Consider the following 13,519-nt stretch of genomic DNA (forward strand, 5'->3'; position numbering starts at 1 on the left):
ATATTTGTATATTTATACATATATGTGTATATATAATGTATGTGTGTATAAACATACAGACATATGTACACACACATACATTTTTTATCCTGAACCAAACTGGCCATTTTCTCATATATGACATATCTCTGTTTCTTTGCACTGACTCTCTTCAATACTCTGCATGCCCTTTCTCCTTACCTGCTTCTCTTAGAATCTTTTGTGTCCTTTAAATCTAAGTTCATAAGCTCCCTTCTTTATCATTTTTTGATCCCACTCAGTCATTAGTGCCTCCCCCAAATGACCTTGTATTAATTTTATGTGTACTTTTTGTGTGTGTACAAATTACAGTCCTCGCCTTCTCCCCTCCCCACTCCCATACCCTAGGCTAGAATTCTTTGGTGGGAGGGATTTTCATTTTTGTCTTTGTATCCCTAGCATCTAGCACAAGTGCTTGGCACAAAGTAGGTCCCTAACGTTTATTAATTGATTGATCTGTGATTTCATTAATGTGAGTACTCAGCATGATTCATGCTTTCTCATTCTGTTAGGCTCTCGCTTGGAGTCAAGAAAAGCTGAGTTCAAATTTGACCTCAGACACTTTACTAGCTGTGTGATCCTGGGCAAATCACTTAACCCTGTTTGCCTCAGTTTTCTCATCTGTAAAATGAGTTGGAGAAGAAAATAGCAAACCATTCCAGTATCTTTGCCAAGAAACCCCAAATGGGGTCAGAAAGAGTCTGATATGATTGAACAATAACAAAAGGCTCTTACCAATGCCCTCCCATAATTTATTTATTTGTTTGTTTGTTTATTGGAGGGGGAAGGCAAGGTAATTGGGGTTAAGTGATTTGCCTAAGGTTACACAGCTAGAAAGTGTGTCAAGTATCTGAGGTCTGATTTGAACTCAGGTCCTCCTGACTCCAGGGCTGGTGCTCTATTCACTACACCACCTAGATGCCCCCCATAAATAATTTATAATGGGAGTATATACTTACCCAGAAATCTTCCTCTATGTAATGCGTATAAATGTCTAAAAAAAGTGAGATTCTTATTGCTTTATGCCTGATTTCCACGATTTTGCCTGCTTTCCTCTATTTTGCCATTGTCACAACTGGAAAAGTAGGAGACTGTCTGGGTATAAGGACAATTTTGTGTTTTCATGTATTGCCATGGCCAAGAATACATCACCTAGTGGCCAGTCTACCAATGCTGATACTTTCTGTACTTAACAAGACTGGACATACAACAACAGATAGTCTACTGCCAGGTACAAACTCAAAACCTTTCCAGCTTAGTAGAATCTACCAGGAGCTTGCATGTGACTGGGATAGACTTCCGAATTCATGCCACAAAGAGCAGAAGTTTTGTGGAAGTGCCCTAGAGGGCCTGTCTGTCACATTGCCTGAAAATACACCTTTAGACAAAATACACCATTAGAAAATACCCTTTCACTGGCATGTATAATAATGAATACTCTTATATTTCTGTAAGGTGCTTGTTAAAACATTTTCATTTGATCTTCCCAACTATCCTCTGAGGAAGACTGGGATCAGTATTTTTATCCTCTGTTCACATAAGGGGAAACTGAGACCCAGGGAACTTGCCTAAGGTCACTTAATTTCATAGCAGAGCCAGTATTTCTGGCTTCTAGTCCAGTATGATATTCCTTCTTCTATACTACATTGTTGTAAATCCTTTCTTTTTTAAGCTATCCCAGGAAAAGTGAAAAATTAAGCTGTTATCTCTTAATAGTATAGATGAATAATGTTATACCATTTTCCTTCCTGACACTTAACTGAGACCAGGATGCTAAGAAAATAGGCCCACAACCTCTGTCATCCTTGACTCCTCACTCTACTTCATCACATACATCTAATTAGTTTCCAAGTCTTGTTGATTTTTTACCTCCACAGAGTCTGTTCCTTCTGTCCCATTCTCCCCACTCACATGACTATGGCTCTAGTTCAGGCTCACCTTATCTCTCACCTGGACTATTGCAGAGGCTTCTAATTGGTCTCTCTATCTTCAGTCTCTCTTCTCTCCAATCCATTCTCCATTTTCCTTTTCCATTTTCCAATCCATCCCATCGGCCACAGTGATATTTCTAAAGCACAAATCCAACCATATCACTGTCCTGCTCACTAAACTATAATGGCTCCTTATTATCTCCAGGATCAAATACAAGCTCCTCTTTCATTGAAAACCCTTCATAACCTGGTTCTACTCTGCGTTTCATGCCTTATTATACATTATTCCCTTTCTAGTTCTCTAAAGCTCAACCAAACTGACCTTCCTGCTATACCTCACATACAACTTCCATCTCTCATCTCTGAGTGCTTGGTCAGGTTGCCAACCATACATAGAATATACTACCTGTTCTTCCTCTTAGAATGCTTAGCTTCCCTCAGACTTGAGCTCAAATAATATATCTTATATACAATGTTTCCTGGTCCTCCAACATTGCTAGCATAAATGCCTCTCTCTCCTCCCCTCTATTGCCTTGAATTTATTTCATACATTTTCTGTATATGTTATTTTACCTCCACATACACATATGTAAATGTGTGTGAATATATACATATGCCATTTCCTTTCAATAGAACGTGAGTTGCATGAGGGAAAGCACTATTTTTTAAAAATTTTATGTCTCTATTACCTAGTACAGTTCCTGACTAATCACACAAACACAATAACTGTTGATTGAGTGGGAGAGAAAGGCAGAAAACCAGGAAGGTATAATTCTCTCTTGGAAAGGTGGTCAGTTAAGCTTGGAGAGCCCCAGTGGACAGCATGAAGACACTGTGAACTTGAAGAACGAAAATAAAATGAAAAGCACAGAAAGGTAAGGGTTGGCTGCACCTTCCTCACTTTCCCATGTACCTGGAACAAGAAAATGCTGGGTTCAGGTCCATAGATGTCCTGCAGAGAGGCAAGCAGAAATAGAAACTCTTTCACCAAAACTAGACTCTCCAAAGGTACAGTATTATGTGGGCCTCCCTGCTCTCAATGTGCCAGAAAGCCTGCTGGAATTGGCGGGTCTATGGCATTTGATAACTATGGGTGTTTCAGGTGGGAAATGGCTAGAATCCAGGTTTTTATTGCAGAAAAACCTGCTATTTGTGTGTATGCTCTGTCTGTCCACCTATACTTCTGTTATCTCCACTCTGAGGCCGGGTACATGGCTGAAATGGAGCTGATCCTTACTTTAAGATGTCAGTGCTGACCTGACATGAAATGCATGGGGAGTCTGGTGACAGCCCTCTTCAGTGAGAAGCAAATCCATCAATTTTCTTATCTGTTCCACTGGATAAGCCCAAGGTTTCTTGCTCTCTCCACATTTCTATCTCCTGAAATATCCCTGGGCCAATGGCCCAGACTTCTAATGCTTTTCATCTAGTAGCACTTGCCCGCTTAGCATGATGTAAAATAACACATGAATTGCTTTCTGGCAAACTTGAACTTGGTGCTTCTTTACCAATTCAAGAAATTGGCACACAGGACATTGGAGTGATGGGAGGGTGGGGGTATTCACAGGCATACCCTTCTCCCCACTGAGTTATGATCAAGTCCAAACACACACAATTCCAATATTCCCTGTCCACAACCCAGCATCAACAGGGTTGCCCTTGGTGAGTACTCCATATAGGATCAATCAACATATTCATTGAGTGTCATGTTTTAAATACTATATGAGGTACTCAGGGACACACCACACACACAGAGAGATATATGCATTTCACACACATATATCAATATAGATTTATCTATATACTTATAGATAGATCTATATCTAAATATAGACAGATATGCTTAATCTTTCTATCTATATAACTTTATAGATATATCTTTATATAAATATAGATATACACACATACATATATATAGATATGTACCTATATATGCATCTATCTATACATGGATTATATACACATACATATACATGGCCCTGTGGGGAATATATATATTTGTGTGTATGTATATGTACGTCAACGAACACACATATCTAATACATAACAGACACTCAATAGTTGTTGATTGATTATATACAACTCACCAAGGGCCTCTTTGTTGATGCTGGTTTATGGGGAAGGAATATTTGAGTCCTGTGTCCTTAGGCTTCCTGATCTATATTTTACCACTGGACCCAGATTGCTCCAGAGGAGAGAGTGAGGCTTGTGATTTTGCATAGCCCTGCCTTATAGCCCTGCCTCACTTAAATCCAAATCAATTGCAAATCAAGACATCACTTTCCTCCTGTCATTTGCCCTCTTCAGGAATGCAAGACAAACAATCTGGGAGTAGTAGTAGCTGCCCCACTGGGGACTCAAGTGGCCAGTTCCAATTGGGCAATGCTTCTCCTTCCTTCCCTCCCTCCCTCCTTCCTTCCTTCCTTCCTTCCTTTCTTCCTTCCTTCCTTCCTTCCTTCCTTCCTTCCTTCCTTCCTTCCTTCCTTCCTTCCTTCCTTCCTTCCTTCCTTCCTTCCTTCCTTCCTTCTTTCCTTCCTTCCTTTTTTCCTTCCTCCCCCTCCCACCCTTCTTCCCTCTGTCCACATGGGGAATCATGTATTTATATGTGAATGCTCTGCCCAGAGGAAAGTGGATTTCTTGAAATAGAGCTCTGGAAAAACCAGATAAGGCCCACTGGGATTCAAATGGAGCACTTTAGTAGGCTTTAAATCCAACTGGCTCTCACTGATTAACTAATAATAAGTTCAGTCCAAGCCTCTGCTGTTCATTATTTGGGTTTTGATGGCTCAGAATGAGGGTAAATAGCCATTGTTTCTGTTCTGGCCAGAAACCCTGAGGGTCTTCTCCTCCCAGATTGTTTTTTTTTTTTTTTTGACTAGGTAAAAGATTTCTTTTGCCTCATTTCTTACCTAGCCTTAGTCACTGAATGAGTATAGCCTCAGGCAAACTGAGACATGGGAAAGACATTAGCTTAAAAATGTCAAGATCTCCACTGCATCCAGGGCCATCTCCAATCATCTTGGTCTATGTGTTGCCACTGGAACCTGTGGCTCTGGAGGAAAAAGTGAGGCTGGTGACTTTGCATGGTCCTGCCTCACTTAAATCCAAATCACTTGCAAGTCAAGATATCACCGTCCTGATGTCATGGGTCATCTTCAAGAACTAAGGACAAACAACAAGATGTTGCCCTGCATTACAACATAGTAATTCAAAGGGAATGGTGATGAACGTATAGAAATTTAGGAATCTGGAGCTGACTCTCGGGAGGTCACATGCATCTATATAACAAGTATCACTATGCTAAGTGCTGGGCATACAAAGAGAGGCAAAAGTCACGACTCCTGCCCTTGAAGAGTTTACATTCCAGAAAGGAAAGGGAAGAGAAGAACAGTTGTCCTTGCTAATTCCTCCCACCCTCAGTCGATCTTACAATGACCCTGTGTTGCCCATAGAAGGGTAAGGGAAGGCACCATTCCCACCTTAGCAAGAAGAGTGACTAGACACGGGGTGGGGGTGGGGGTGGGGTCTTAATTATGGTTGTAGGACACTGGAAAGCAGCATACACAGGAACTCAGTGAAGGAACTGGAGTGAGAGAAGGTCACTAGCGCTTTGGGTTAGGGTTGTAAACTACCCCTGACGACAGGAGTAAGCCTCCTGATAATGTCTGGGACAGAGGCCCAGTAGCTTGTGCCAGTGCAGTTTCTACTTGATGGGAAATTTAAAGACAAAGACCTCCTTCCCAGGCAAAGCCTGTCTAGCCCAAGGACCTAATTTGTTCAAAATTGGACTCCTGAGTGTTACTATGATGCTGTCCCACCCATTTAAAAGCTGTCCTTTTCCATATGCTGTAGCGTAAGAGGTCCTGCCCTGAGCTCTTCTCATCATCAACAAACATTCATTGAGTGAATCAAATGTAGAGGGAACAGTGCTAAATTCTGGGACACTCTCCAGTGTCCCCAATGTCAATGTTGATAAACAATGAACCAGTCAAGTTATTGGACCTCATGGAAATTCTGCCTTCCACACACAATACCCAGTTAAGCATTAGAGTTTCCTTCACATAGACAGGGAAACGAAGCACCACAGGTTTTCTAGCAGGGTGCCTTGGACTTTCATTATGTTATGATTATTGTTTCCTGATGCTCTTTTTTTTTTTGCTTTTTTGGAGGGCAATTGGGGTTAAGTGACTTGCCCAAGGTCACACAGCTAGATTTTGTGTGTGTGTGTGTGTGTGTTAGGTGTCTGAGGCCAGATTTGAACTCAGGTCCTCCTGACTCTGGGGCCGGTGCTCTATTCACTGCGCCACCTAGCCGCCCCTCCCTGATATTCTTAAAAGAGAAATTCTCGTGATAACACAACATGTTCTCTGAACTTTCTTTCACCAAGACATCCCAGAAACTTTTGAAACCTCAATTGTTTACAGTAAAATGACTGCAGTTCACATTTTGGAATCTTACACAGATGGTCCTTTTCATTTGAGTTATTTCCTTCTCCTCAAAGGGAGAGATCATAGGATGATAGCCATATTTACTATTGAAGCAAGATATTTTTTCTCCTCTCTTTAGATGGATTTCTGAAAGTTAAAAGGCTGAAATGGAACTTAGAGGTCACTAAGTCTACCACCCACACTTGAAAGATGGGGAAACTGAGGCCCAGATATTTATTCAGTAGATCTTCCTTGACGTATAGCATAAGCATCTCTCCTTCTACTCTGCATTTACTTACATTTGTAAAAATTCTTGTTCACTGGCATTCACCTTCACATTGCTCTATTCCAAGTTAGTACTCAACAAAAATTTCCCAAGGAGTTATTATGTGCTTTGGACTTTGTTGGGGGCTGAGAAAGATGCAGAACAAAATAAAAGTCTCTGCCTTTACTGGGCTTATGGTCTAATACAGGAACATGAACCAAATTATTACTATTTATTCTCTCCCTCCCTCAACCACTTTAATATTGATTTTGCCTATTTTTGTATTTACTCATACCTACACATGTTATTTTCCCTTAATAGAATATAAGCTCCTTGAGGGCAGGGTTTTTTTTTTTCCTCTTTGTGTCTTTAGCACCTAGCATAGAATCTGATGTTTAATCAATGCATTTCGAATTTAATTTAGTGATACATCAATAAATAATTACAATATACTATAAATGCCCCAAGTGGGTATGAAAAGAATGCCATGCAAAGTTAAAGGAGAATTTTAACCAACTGAAAAGTACCAATGAATGTTTCAAGGAGGGAACAAGTACTATTTGAATATGGTTTTAAAGGTAAAGGAGTTGGACATACTAGGCATAGGAGATACTATGATTAAAGGGAGAGATGTGAGAAAGTGTGGAAAGTATATAGGGGTTATATAAATCCAGTGGGACTGAGCATAGAGCCCTTGATTAATTGTCTATTTACTAATGTTAGAATAAATTTGGGTTCTGATATCATGTTTAGGGATATGTATGTATTTGTTCTTCAATCAAATTACTTAGCTTGGCCCTTACCTACTTATCTACTCCCTCCTTCCCTTTATAATGATCAATCAAAAACCTCTGTCCAAGGCATAATTAGCTTACTCTACATTTCAATTTTATGAAATAAAAGGTAATAAATACAAAATCATTACTCAACATGTAAAATGACTATTCCATTTTATCTCAGTTCCAGCCTTCCAGGCATAGAGGGATAAAAAAAAAAATAAAGCATTAGGTTTTGTGGCCTCTGCCTCACCTAGAAGCTTCCCTACTCAAGACTGGGTTGTGAAATTACATGAATCAGTAATGTCATTATAAATTCACCAACTTCCAGTTACAAATTGGAATGTAAGGAGACACAGTCTATTCTCTGGCAGCTTAATCATTTGGAAATATCCCTCAAAAGTTATTAAACTATGTATATCTGGTGATACCATTAATAGTTCTACATCCCAAAGAGATCAAAAAAAGAGGAAAAAAGTCTACAAAAAATATTTATAGCAGATTTTTTTATAGTGACAAAGTAATGGAAACAAAGAGGGTGTTCATCATCTGGGGAATGTCTGAACAAATCCTCTAATAGAAATAATAAAAAATATAAAATATAAAATTTTTATAAAATAATGAAATATTTCATATTTAATAAAATTTTATTTAATCATATTTTAATTAAATCATATTTAATAAATATTTAAATGAAATAATAAAAAATAATGAAAAGGATAGTTCCAGAGAAACCTGAGAACACTTGTATGAACTGGTGCAGAATGAAGTAAACAGAACCATGAGAATAATATATTCAATAACAACAGAAACACTTCAAATATCTGATCAATGAAACGATCAACCATGATCCCCCAGAACTAATGATGAAGTATGTTCCCCATCACCTGACAGAGAGGTGATAAATTTAGGGTGCGTACAGAACCATAAAGTTTTGTTTGTTTTATGGCCAATGCGTTTTATTTGTTTGGCTAAGCATGTGACTTTGCTTTTATTTTCAATGGGGAGGAAGAGAAAATGGATTCTTGTTTACTGAAATGGTTTTTTTAGAGGGGGGAAGGCAGGGCAATTTTAGTTAAGCGATTTGCCCAAAGTCACACAGCTAATAAGTGTGTCAAGAGCATGAGGCCACATTTGAACTCAGGTCCTCCTGCCTCCGAGGCCGGTGCTCTATTCACTGTGTCACCTAGCTACCCCTACTGAAATTTAAAAAAAAAATAAGTAAATATTTTGAAAGGGAAAAACTTCCATTTGCTCCCGTTGGAATCAATTTGGGCAGCTCAGGTAAAGGAAGAGTTACTTCTAACTCTTTCTTTGTTCTGGGAAAAATACTGAGCCCATGGCGATGATTTCCTCCCTGCTCCATCCCTGCCAGTTTGTCCCTCACATTCATCTTGGAAATCTGTAGCTCCAATGCCTCCTTGCCACTGAAGACCCCTTTCTATGAGAAGGGTCAGTTTTTAAAAACCCCTACAGGCATACTAGCCAGAACTCGGGCATCAAGGAGATTGGAGAGGATCTCACCATTTCTCCTCTCTCTCTACCTTCAAAAATATGCCAGTAATAATGGGCAGGGGATTTCTTGCCTTCTCAATAAGTGAAGGGAGGGAGAGAATTTGGAACTGAAAATGCAAGTTTAAAAAAATTAAATTTAAAAAACCGACACTTGCTGGAGGGTTTCACAGGTATCCCTCCAATCTGTCTCATTCCATCAAGTCTCTCAAGTTTCACCTAGCTACTTATTTACTCGTTATCTCCTCTATTGGTATGTGAGCTCCTTGAGGTCAGGTTCTGATATTATGGGGCGGTTTGTTTGTTTTTTGGTTTTCTTTGCATCCCTAGAGAGTTATACAGGGCCCGGCACATGGCAAACTTTTAATAAATGCTAGTTTAATTAGCTCAACTCAACCAAAACCAAATCTATGCCACGAAGGTTTCAGCAATCAGCTGAATTGGAGAGGATCTCCCTCTAGTCTACACCCCTGGCACAGCAGGAAGCATTAAGACCCTCTTCATCCTCCTCCTCTTCATCAGCATACTTGAATCCTCTTGAACCATCTAACAGGCTGGGGTGTTGATGAACAGTGTTCATTAGCTTCACAAATTTCACAAAGTCGCAGTTTACTCATTCATCTTTAGTTCTGTTCATTCTTAGTTCTTTCTCCATATGGCCCATTATTCTCTGCTTATTCCACCCCCCATCCCCACCCCAATCTGCCTTATGATGATTCTTCAGCATCACGGGGTCTAAGAGGACAGAGCTTTAAAAATTAAAAGTAAATTAGTTCTAATAGAAAAGCTCAGATCCTGCCTGGAAAACAGGTAGCTGTAAGCAAGCAGCAAAATTAGTCTAGCTAATGGAAATATAGCTTTCTCAAGGAACATAAACTTTGGAGGAAGTCACTTTGGTAGTAGGGGAAGTGGAAGTTGCCAGTCACAAAAACAAATAGGGTGTCAACAGGAAGAGGACCATGGGGCACAAAGCTTGTAATGAGAGAAAAAAAAAGGCAGACCAATGAAAAAGAGCCCACAGGGACAATAATTTTATACAAGCAGACAAATGAGGGCACAGGGTCTCTTTTTGTGTGCTTTTTTTTCTCTTTAAAAAAATAGTTCTCATCAGTGTTATCAGCTTGGCCTCAAAATGACTTCCCTCCCCATTATTGCTTATAAACAAACCTTTATCACAGATAGCTTGCCTGCTGAATTAAGACGCTGTATTAAACAGTATATTGCTTCTGTCAGGCCCGATCGGCTGTTTGTGCAGATAATAATGCCAAATGCAACAACAACAATCAGCTAGTGTAAATTAACTTAACTGTGTGAAATAATGCCTTCTCTATCAGATTAGCTTCCTGAATGACTTTATCCTTAAATTAAAGCTTGCTGGGGCGGAATAGTAAATCATTTAAATGGGGCCGGGTTTTGCAGGTAATGTCTTCATATATTACTGTAATTTCAATTCACCAAGGCATGCAGATGGCTTTGGTCTCTAGCCGCTTGTCTCCAAAGCCGCTCCTGGGCTGCCATTTTGTAATTACAGTGCAGGCAGAGCGCCTGCTGCTGCTGCTAGATTTCCCAGGGTGCACCAGCAGCCAAGGCAATGTATTTTAAAATTATTATTCTTGTGTGGCCCTCATAACATAAATGTAAATCTTTTATGCTAACGCTGTCAGAGGTTTAGCACTAGGGCTCCAAGGTGCGCTGATGTAGAAATCACCAGCAATCCATCAACTGCATACCATTTGGGATCTGGCAAATAATTCACATTGGGGGGAGCTCTAAGCAGCACATTACTGTAAGGTTAGAGAGGTATCAGACAGGAAGTCATTTTGTTTAGGGCTGGGAACCCATCTCTGTGAGGGATTCTTTTCACAGCCCCCCATCTCCCTTTAAGTGCTCCGTGGAAATTTTGCTTTGACTATTTTGGTTTAACATTGGAACAATAGCTTCTCTAAATTGGATTTGGAAGGAAAAAACAGCCAAGTGCTGTATTCTGAAAAGTAGCCCTCTTAGGGTACCTGTGACAGAGAAGACAGTGTTTACTGATTCTAAAGTAACTAACGGCAGCAAAGCTCTCACAGTTATCTGGTCTATTGTTTGCTGGTCCTATTACCCACTGTCTCCTGAGTTTCAAATTTCTACTTTTAGGAAAGGGTTTTCTAGGAACGGCAGTTCTGCAACCCATCTGGAGGTAGATCTTTCTGTTATGTTTTTGATAGGTGTGATACTGATTGAGTGAGCTGTTCTTGGCCCTCTTCCTCCAGTAATAAGAATGACAACAACAGTAACAATAATAACCATGTAATGTATATGTGTGTATACATACATATATATGTCACTTCAAGGTTTGCAAAATAACTAGCTGTGACCTTGGGCAAGTCACTTAACCCCAATTGCCCTGCCTTCCCCCCTCCAAAAAACACAAAACAAAAAGGTTTGCAAAATACTTTGCCTATATTGTCTTGTTTGATCCTCACAATAGTTCTTTGTGATAGGTACCCATATTTTACAGATGAGGAAACTGAGACTGAGATATGCTAATTAACCTGCCCTAGGTCACATAGCTAGTAAATGTCTGAGAAAGTATTCTAACTGTTCTTATTGGCTCCAAATTCAATATTCTGTCCACTATGCTATCTAGCTTAATTAACAATGTACCTAGATGATTCCACAGTTTTTGAGAAGTGCTTTTAGGAACCCTATGTTCAAAGTGATGGCTGGAAAGAAAGCAATAAGGGTACTCTGTGTTCCGCCCTTGGTACCCAAGAATCAAATGCAAGATAGGGGATATCTTTCATACTCAAATATTCAATGGTGAAACTTTGGAAATAGTAGCCTAAGCATTTTCCCCGCTTCTCCCTCCCCCCGTCCCGTGTGCGTGTATACATTTATATAGTATGTATATATATATATTATATGCATATATATATATATACATACACATATTTACATATACACATACACACATACATCAATTGGGCTTTTGCAGAGCAGATGAGGATTTGTGATAGAGTAAGCTAAGGGGAGCACTGTTTTAATGATATTTGTATTCTGTCAGTGTCCTGTTCTGTTCCAGAAGTTTGGGAACTTAGAGGAGGTTTTCGCAAAAGAGACTGACAGGCAATGGGTAAAGCAAAAGACCTTTATTATGGCATGCTTCAACTCACACAAGGGCAGGTCCAAGGCCTAAAAAGAGAAATCTAGGAACATAGGAGCTTCTCTTCCCCTATCTCCCATTTTTATCTTACTCCTGTGCCTAGGTTCAGACCAAATGATATATCTGGTTCTCAATAACTAAAGGGGTTAGAAATCAGGAGGGGGAACCTTCAGCCCCAAGGCCACATGTGGGCCTCTAGATCCTCAAGTGAAGCCCTTTGACTGAATCCAAACTTCACAGAACAAATTCTCTGAATAAAAGGATTTGTTCTGTGAAGTTTTCATTCAGTCAAGGCTGCAGGATCCCCACCTCTGGGTTAGATACAACCAGTTCTCAATCCCCAAAGGGAGAGTTAATAGACCTTGAATGCAATGATCCCTGGGTTTTGTTAGGAAGAGGGATAGGGGTGGAGGGTAGGGGATGGGGAAATGATGGTCCTTTGAAAAGGCTGCCCGCTGATTTACATACTCACATTCTGCATACTCCCTTACCCTCTGGTTAGTTTTTGTATGGGAGGCCCATGACATTTTTCTCCTTGACAGGAGAAGGTTGGATGGGCAAGGGCCAATAGTTTTATTTGGATAGAAATGTCTGATTGGTTTCCCACTAGGAAGTTACTAGGGATTGCTCAGCAAACGAATTTTTAAAAAAAGAAAGAAAACTTTTCTGGAAGTTTCCAGAAAAGACAGGAAGGAAGGATTCTGGAATAAAGTCAGGATCTAGTCCACAGAGGTAGCCCAATGGATCTCAGAGAGGCCCCAAAAAATCAAAGAGGCATTTTGAACTATCACAGTCAGCTATTAACTTGGAGCACTGTAAGGTTATAGGATTTAAAGATCTTCCATGCCCCTTGAATTTGCTGACATAGCAGGAAAGGGTGGGGCAAGAGGAAGCAGAAGCTAAGCTGGAGTGCATGCCGTGACTGGAAGCCTGATGGTGGTGGCTGCAACAGCAGCACCGGCAGTGGTAGTGGCAGAGGTGGGAACTCTTTTTTGAGCCAACCACAATTTATGCTAAGGACTCCTGCTGAGCACTGCCAGCGATGGGAACTGCAGGGGGGCCGGAGCTGTCCTGGACACTGAGTGGGGAGAGGAGGACCTTTGCCTGAGGTAGCCTGTTCTGTTTTGAAGGCTTGAGAATGTGGGTGTTTACTACATTAACTACATGTGCCAAGTTCATAACTTCTGTGATGGCTTTGACTTTCTGGTTTTGGGTTTGAATATAGTTTTCTGGTATTTGAATAAATGTTCTAGCTTTATTCCCCATGTAGAGAGCCTGTTATATTTTGTGATTCATAACCATATCAGCATATTTATAGTTGTTGTAGGCATTGTGAATACTGCATTGTTAATACAAGCACTTAGTGTCACTCATCCGAGGCAATGGTTGATAATGGAAGAGGAGTTGGTATAAGCAGAGGATGTCACAAAAACAAATGCTAA

The sequence above is a fragment of the Petaurus breviceps genome, unplaced genomic scaffold (genome assembly GCF_028583685.1).
Source record: "Petaurus breviceps papuanus isolate PSGF00001 unplaced genomic scaffold, PetGlider_PUasm1.0 118, whole genome shotgun sequence".
Classification (NCBI taxonomy): Eukaryota; Metazoa; Chordata; class Mammalia; order Diprotodontia; family Petauridae; genus Petaurus; species Petaurus breviceps.